This window comes from Chondrus crispus, genomic scaffold, assembly GCF_000350225.1.
Source record: "Chondrus crispus Stackhouse genomic scaffold, scaffold_18, whole genome shotgun sequence".
Taxonomy (NCBI): domain Eukaryota; phylum Rhodophyta; class Florideophyceae; order Gigartinales; family Gigartinaceae; genus Chondrus; species Chondrus crispus.
The window spans coordinates 286,642-294,794 of NW_005179058.1; positions in this window are offsets into that span (position 1 = coordinate 286,642).

The window sequence follows — 8,153 nt, forward strand, 5'->3', positions numbered from 1 at the left end:
GCCTCGTGGTCGCCCCTCGGGTCGTGGGCGGGTAGGGACGCGCGACCCTCTTCGCGATCCGGCTTGGTTCCTTGTTGTCACGAAGACATGGACGGCCTTGTGATCGCAGCTCGCGGTACAGACGTGGTCCGCGAGCTCGTCCGACATGTCACGGACGGTCGTACCCGCATCGAAGGTGGGAATGTCGTCATCCACCTCGACGGCTGGGCGAGGGTCGTCGGTGACCCTTGGCGACACGAGGCGTGACAGGGCATCGGGCACCTGATGCACGCGCCCGGGGCGGTACTGGATGGTGAAGTCGTATTCCGCCAACCGCAGTCGCCACCGGGTAAGCCTTCCGGAACTCTCCGTAAGGGACATAAGCCACCGGAGGGCATCATGGTCCGTCCGGACGATGAACTTGGTACCTTCGATGTACGGCCGTAGTGTGCGGACGGCCCACACCACAGCAAAGCATTCGCGCTCCGTAGCGCTGTAGTTGCGCTCACTATCGGACAGTGAGTACGACCAATACCCCACGGGGCGCCAGTCGTTGGCGCCTTCGTGTTCCTGGAGCAACGTACAGCCCAGTTGATAGGCACTAGCATCCGTGTCGATCATGTACGGCCGACCGTACCGCGGCAATGCTAGGATCGGCGGGGAAATCATCCGCTCCTTCAACGCTTCGAACGCTTGAAGTTGCAGCTCGGTCGGGTCGTCGAAGTTGGGGTCCGCGTCCTTGCGCGTCATGTCCGTTAATGGGCGCGCGATCTTCGCGAACCCCTTCACGAAGCGGCGGTAGACGTTGCACGCTCCGAGGTACGAGCGCACCTGCGTCAACGTCCTCGGAAACGTGAACGTCTTGAAGGCGTCCGCCGCCGCTTCGGCGACGCTGAGCTTACCTGGGGAAATGACGTGCCCCAGGTAGTGCACCTTCGGTTGGAAGAAGCTACACTTCTTGAGCTTGAGGGAGATTCCGGCGCTCCTCAGCAAGCTCAAGACAGTATCGAGATGCTTTGCGTGTTCTCCGTGTGTACGGGAGAACACGATGACATCATCCAGGTAGACGAGGCATATCTGCCATCGGACGCCAGATAGGATGATGTCGAGGGCACGTTGGAAGGTGGCCGGTGCCCCTTTGAGTCCAAACGGCATGCGCAAGTGGCGAAACGTGCCCATGTGCGTCGTAAACGTGGTCTTATCCCGGTCTTCCGGAGCGACCGGGATCTGCCAATAACCGGAATTGCAGTCCAACGTCGTAAAGACGGCTGCATTTCCGAGCGAATCGATGCAGTCGTCCATCCGGGGCAGCGGATACGAATCCGCTGCCGTCTTTGCGTTGAGACGCCGGTAGTCCACGCAGAACCGAAGAGAGCCGTCTTTCTTCGGTACGAGCACTACGGGGGACGCCCAATCGGTGCTCGCAGGTTCGATTACCCCTGCGTTCAACATTTTGTTGACTTCCTTGGCGACCATCTCACGCATAGCCGGCCCCTTTCGGTACGGCATTGAACGTATCGGTTTCGTAACCGGTTCGAGGGGAATGCGGTGTTCGGTCGCTCGGATCGTTCCGAGCGCCCCGCTCCACAGACTCGAGTGCTTACGGAGCATCTCGAGCACGTGGACCCGGAACTTGTCATCATCGATGTATGACAAGTCGATTTCTTTTTCCCAATCCTCCGGCGGATTTTCGGGATCCTTTTCAGAGGCGGGTGCGGTGCCCCCTTCCGGCGGCGGGCACTTCGCCGGTCGGCCGTCCGTACCGGCTCCTCTCTTCTCAACGGTTGCCCCCTGGGCGGAGCCTGGTCGACCAGCTCCTGCCGTTCCGACTTGATCGGTCAAGTCGGTGAGGTGTAGCGCGTGCGCGATCCCCTCGGCGATGCGACGTTCGGGCGTCAAGATCGCGAGGGGGTTGCGCTTCGCGTATCCCACGACGGTGTGCTTCGGAAGCCGCCTTTCCTGTCGCGAAAAGTTCGCGACGATGACGTCGAAGGTCTGGTTCGGCAGGACCTCGACGACGCCGTTCGTCAGCCTCACTCCATGTCGATGTTGGAGTGACGGCTTCGGCTCTATAAACACGAGTCCCCTCCCCGTCGTCGTAACGCGCACACGGGCCTGCGACGTCGCGGGAATGGTAACCCAGCGGGCGATTCGGATCGCCTGCGGGGCTTCGTCGCGTGCGTCAGCCCGGCTTGTCTGACGTCCGTGCCGCCTGGTTGGGGGAGTCGGCTCCCCCTTCCCGTCGACGATGGCAACGGAGCCACCTTGGCGGAGCTCCAACCGTTGAGCTTCGATGTCGATACTTCGTACGTGTGCATCGATGAAGGCCGTACCAAGGAGGACCGGCACGGCGAGCTGGTCCGCCACGACGAACGGAATTCGGAACGTCGTGTTCCTCAACCGCACGGCCAGGCGTACGACGGCCGAGAGCTTAAACGGGTTGCTATTCGCGCCTGCCAATCGGGGCAGTGGCGCGTCGCGGATGACGTACCGCGACCAATCGGGAGGAAGGTCGGCCTTCCTCACCAGATTGTACCCCGAGCACGTATCAACGGCGATCGTGCGGGGCTTGAAGGCATTTCCCTCCGTAGCTATCGAGCCGAGGACGTTGTAAATCTTCGACGTCATAAGGCAAATGACGCCGTCGACCACCTTCGGCGTGCCCGGCTCGGCGAGATCGTTCCGCCTGGGCCGCCGGCGCCGGTTCCGACTTCTCTTCCGCGTCCTTCGGCCTTGGTCGCGGGGCGCCCTTCGGTCGGCCGCGTCCCCGCGACAGGTTGCGTTCGTACGCGGCTTGAATTCTACTGGCGGCCCCGGGTCCCCCTGGGTCGGGCCGCTGGCGCGTTCGATGCGCTTCTTGTTAGGCACTTGGCTCACGGTTTCCACAGTGCCTTCCTCCATGTGCGCCGGGCTCACGGTGCCTCAGCGTCTTCGTCCTTTCGCACCGAGCTTACGGGTGTCTCGGTGCGCTTGTGCGGGGTTGAGGGGAATAATATCGGTAAACATTCCCCTCCCCCGCCGGGGACAAATAGGGGCGGGTCAAGGTTAGGTTGACAAGACGGTTCACGCGACCGCGCGAACGTAACCGTCTTTACGGGGTTTTCGAACTACCCGAGCTCTCGGTGCTATTCGCTTGGCTATCGTTAGCTAGCGCGTCGACGGGCCCCTGGCCGCGCGGATGGGGACGGTTTCCCCACCCCGACTGGGCATCTTCTACAAAGTAATCGGATACTTCGTGGCCTTGGATTGCAACGTCCGGCCGTTGCAATATTCGAGGGGCGGAGAGAACGGGCTCTCCTCCGCCTCCTTCCGTGGGCTGGGGGTGCGTCTCCCCAGCCCAATCTTGGAGGTACATGATGGCGTTCTGTACCCCTTGGGGCAACGGGGGTCGGCCCCGGTCGCCTCGCCCATCTCGACGGGAATATCGCGTATCCATCCGACGAGGGTCACGTCGATCCCTTTGATCGGTCCCCAGGTATCGGTACCCGCCTTCACGAGGGGCAAAACGGACGCCCCCACCCGATCGGCTCGGGTCACCTCGACGCGGGCCTCGGTCTGCCCGCGTAGACTGCTGGATGAGATTGCGCATTGCGGGGCGCGTCTCCATCTGATAGCGGTAGTTCCTGTACGCCGTGAACGGACGTTGTTCAGGCGACAGGAACGGGCACGCGTACATGGCGTGGCCGTACGTCCGGCACAGCCAACAAATGTACGCGCTGCCATCGGTCGACGCGAAAGTCGCCGCGTGGCGTGCCTCCTCATCGGTGAGTCGAGGCACGTTGGGCAGCCCGCGGTCTCCTTCTCGACGGGAGATATCCAGCTCGGCCATGTTGTGGTTCGGACCACCCGTGGCCCTTGGCGTGTGCGCGAACGCCGTTGCGAAGCTTCCAGTCGAACCGGTGGAAGCTGGCGTAGGGGGTCGGCCTCCCGCCCGGTCGAAGCCTTGTGTAATGAGGACAGGGTCGGCCTGCCACTCATCTTCTCCAATGTGGAGGGCGGTCACCGGCGAACTTGTTCCGTGCGACCTTGGAGTTCGGACTCCCTTCGCTGCCGGCTTCGGGTCCGGCAGCGGCAACCCGCGACGAGCGCGGTTGGTTGTACCCTCGGCCGTTGCGATATGGCGAATCGTTGAGAGTTCGGTCTTCTGTTGTCCGGGCAACCTTTGCATCGTCTCTGCCACTGCGGCTCGGGTCGCAGTGGACAACCCGCGCACGAAGTAGTGCGCGAGGGCTTGTTCTGAGAACACGGCCGTGCATCGGAACGCGGCGGATTCCAGCCGGTCTGCGAACGTGTTCTCGGTTTCGTGAGGAAGCTGTCGCGCCGACGCGACAGCGTCAAACGCTTCCCCCAACACGTCGTCGGTTAGGTAGCGTTTGATAAATTGGTTGACGAGGCCAGGCCAGCTCGTGTCGTCGTGGAGTTGGCCGGCGCGGAGGCCGCGCATGGTGTAACTCGTATACAACCGCTCCGCGTCCCGCTCGAGGAAGTGAGCGAAGACACGGATTGCCACACCTTCGGTCAGGTGCTGGGCATTGAAGGTTATCCGGATATCCTTCAGGAACGGGAGCAACTGGATTGCGTCAGTACCGTCGAAGCTCTTCATCGTGGGACGGAGCCCACGGCAGCGTTGGACGTACTTCGCGATCCGTCCCGCGTCACCCGAGGTAACGAGCCTCGAGGTGTTTTCCAACCGATACATGCGGTAGTTCGCGACTGCGCTGAACTCCTGTATCATGGTGTGGACGGGCTCGAGCCCGGGTTCGGCGGGGCCCAACGTTCCGAACGGCGTGACGGGCAACGTTCGGACGTCGACGGGGCCGGGATGCGCGGTAAGATCCGCTGGCTGGTAGCCGCCCCAGCGAGGATCGAAGGGGAGAATCGGTTCCCCTGATCCGCGGGCGACTCCTCCACGGCCACGGTCGGGTTCGTCCGGTACCCGTCGGGACTGCCGCATGCTTCCGGATGCATACGGCAGGGCTTGAGTCTCGGACGCGAAGTTCGCGTCCGCTGTCGGCTTGATGTCCTCCGCCCTCCGACTGGTGACGGCTCCAGTCGGGGGCCACTCCTGCGCTCCGGATGCGCCCGGAGGAACAGTGGCACCGGGCCCACTCGAGGGGGCTCCGGGCGGCCTCTCGGCCGAGGTCTGTTCCATCTCACGGGCACGGCGGCGCGTTGAGTTGAGCTCCGCCGCCATGTGCGCGAACGCTCCCATCTGTTCGGCTGATGGGAAGGGTTGCGGGCCGCGTCGGACCCCGGAGTTTGCACTCGCGGGTCGACCCGCAACGTCCATGGCGGGGGAATCGATGCGCGCCTCTTCGACCAGTACCAAACGGGACTGTAGCTGGTCGACGAGAGCGCGCAGGTTCTCCAAGGACTGAGTTACGCGCTCAAACCTTCCTTCGCGGAGGGAGCGCAACTCATCCATACAGCGGGCGTAGACGCTGTCGGAGACGTCGATACGGAGGGATGTTCGGACATCTTCGATATACTCCGCGATGCGATCGTACATCGCGCGAGCGCGTCCTTCGAAGAAGTCGGGCGACGGTTCGCGGTCTCGGGGACCAGCGTCGCCGTCGCCGACTCGGACGCGGAGCGCGGCCTCTCGCACATCGGCGGGCTCCGAGCGAATCGAGGTGGGATATTCGCCACTCATCTCCACGCGTACGGACGCGGAGGTAAACGATAGTCTTCTCGGTTCGATCGTGAGAGTCTTCTAGGTCGGGAGACCACTGTAGTATAATCACCCCCAACGACGAGGGGGGTGAGTACTGACAGTTCGGAAAGACCCCGATTGGCGAGAAGACAGAAGCACGGCCCACCCACGGTACCGAGCACGGGCTCGAGGTAGCGGTGGTAGAGCGGGATCGGGGAGGACGCGCGCACGCGCGAGCGGTTCTACGCCTCGACGCCCCGGAGCGGTACTGGGTGACGATCCAGTACCGACGGGCGGAGGTGGAGCCGGCTCGTGGGCGTGCTACGCGCGTCCTCAACCCGTGCGCGGTGCAACTCCTAGGTAAAACGGACGGAAGTACCTAAAAGTAAGCGGGCGGACCAAGGTGGAGGATCCTTGACAAGTCCGTCCTTGTCGTCCTCCACCGCCGGCGGTCCGCTCATATTTAATGTACATTGTAGTCTATCACAACTCTACAGTAGTGCCGGTCGACCGACACTGTAACGCTGTCAGCCGTCGGGGCTGACAGTCCACGTGTAGTACGCGTCCCGTACACGTGGAGGACACGTGTGTGCGCGCGTAGCTGTAAGGCTCGTGCCTTACTGTCGCTGATCTAATCCTAATCTAATTTCCGAACTTCCGTTTGGGGTTATACCACACCGTTGACATCTTTTGGTCAGAATTTGCGCACGAGCAAGAACTACAAGAACGGATTCTGCAGCTGTGGCGTTTGGGATTTAGTGCACGCACCTTCGCTGGCTTTGAGGAACGCTTCGCTTGCTTCTCTCTCGCGGAACGACTACATTCCTTTAGAAAGAATTTGTCGCCTCTGCGCCTGTCGCCGACTGAACATAGAAGATTGCATGGGAATTTGTCGTCTACTCGCAGTCCCGGAGGATAGTTATCTCGGTTTCCCTCTCGGCGTTGTACGTCAACTGCTATCTGAGCTCCATTCTTCCCTTCCCGCCGTCATTCACCGCCCCACATTCGCGTTGCAAACGCGAGCTGCTGGTGAAGCAGCTGCTGTTGAAGGCGAGGGTGAGGGTGCTGGAGAGCTGGCACTAGAACGGACGGAAAATGACGCCTTGCCTAACCACTGTCCCCAGACCGGTCACCCATTGCCTAGGGAAGCCGCCCCTGCTGTCCCACGAGGCGCTGTCTCAGGACAGGCGCGTCAGGATTCTATGGCTTCGAGGCTCCGTGTTGCGGAGCGAGCGGTGGGTGTAGTACAATTGCGCAGAGGCGACGGCGCCACCGCTGCTGCCCCGGCGTACAGTGATCTCGGGTGTAAGCGCCAGCACAACCGTAAGGAGTTGTATTTACAGCTGGTGGCCGGTGCGGAGAACAGTAATACTCCACCGGCTACACGTGTGTAATCCGTACGGTCATACGTAGTAATTAGTAGTTAATGGCACAAATTTATTAATTGTGTACAGTAGCTGGTTTACAGTAAGTAACAGCTACTGTAGCCAGACAGGTGTCCTGGCGTCCCAGTTAGGGGTTAAGACCGGGGGCACCTTCCCCGTCCCAGTAAAGAGGAGGCAGACTCGCCTCCCTTCCCTTTACTGCTAAGTGCTAACACCGTTCCGGTTTTCCTTTAGCTCGGGCTTCTAACCCGTGACCGGCCGCCCGGTTATAACAACACCGACTGGCTGCGCGTCACCGGCCACGTGAGCCTTCTCTCTTTTCGAGTCCATCCGTACGGTTTTTATCCGCGCGTGGGTAACCCAGCGTCGCGCGCTCCCTCACCTCTAACCCCCCGTCGTCCCGAGTGGTCGGGACGAAGGTAGTTATACCACAGTGGGGATCGGGTCGGATATGGAGGCAGTGGAGGCGGATGCAGAGATCAGTGCAGACTGTGACGGATTCATGGGGGTCGCTATCGGACAGCCGCTCATTCGCCCTACAGGCCTCTCGGTGGCTGAGATTGAAGATTATGACTCGCTGGTCGCGCGTCTGCCCCAAACGTGGCAGACGCATCTCAGTACTGGATTACCGTTCACTCGTGTGGTGTCGCAGTATCGCCTAAAATCAAAACAAAAGAAGAATTGATTGATTATTTAGAGGTTTTTAATCAGGAGCAATTGGGCATACGTCTGCTTCTAATTGGAAAGCAAAGGACCCCGACTCTCCTCTGATCATTTCGGAGTGTAAGGTGGCGTATGAGATGCAATACAGCCGCAAGGATCGCCTCGTCACGTCTGCTTTTGCACCTCCTGAGAGGGTCACGGGTCCGCAGATATTGCACTGGACCAGGAACGGGGGTGACTTACAGGACCGTGTAAATCGTGTTCTGGTCAGATTGTCAGATGATTCCGGTGATACCCCTCTAAAGAGTGAGATCACCAGCACCGGGCAACATCTGATAATTGCCATCGACTCCCTGCATCCTGCTCTCGCCGTCCGCAGTGATGCCGTGGAGAGCCTCGTCCGGCGACCAGCTGTACTGTTTAATGTCCCAGAGGACTACAAACGGGACAAAAGACCTCAAGCTTGGGAAGGG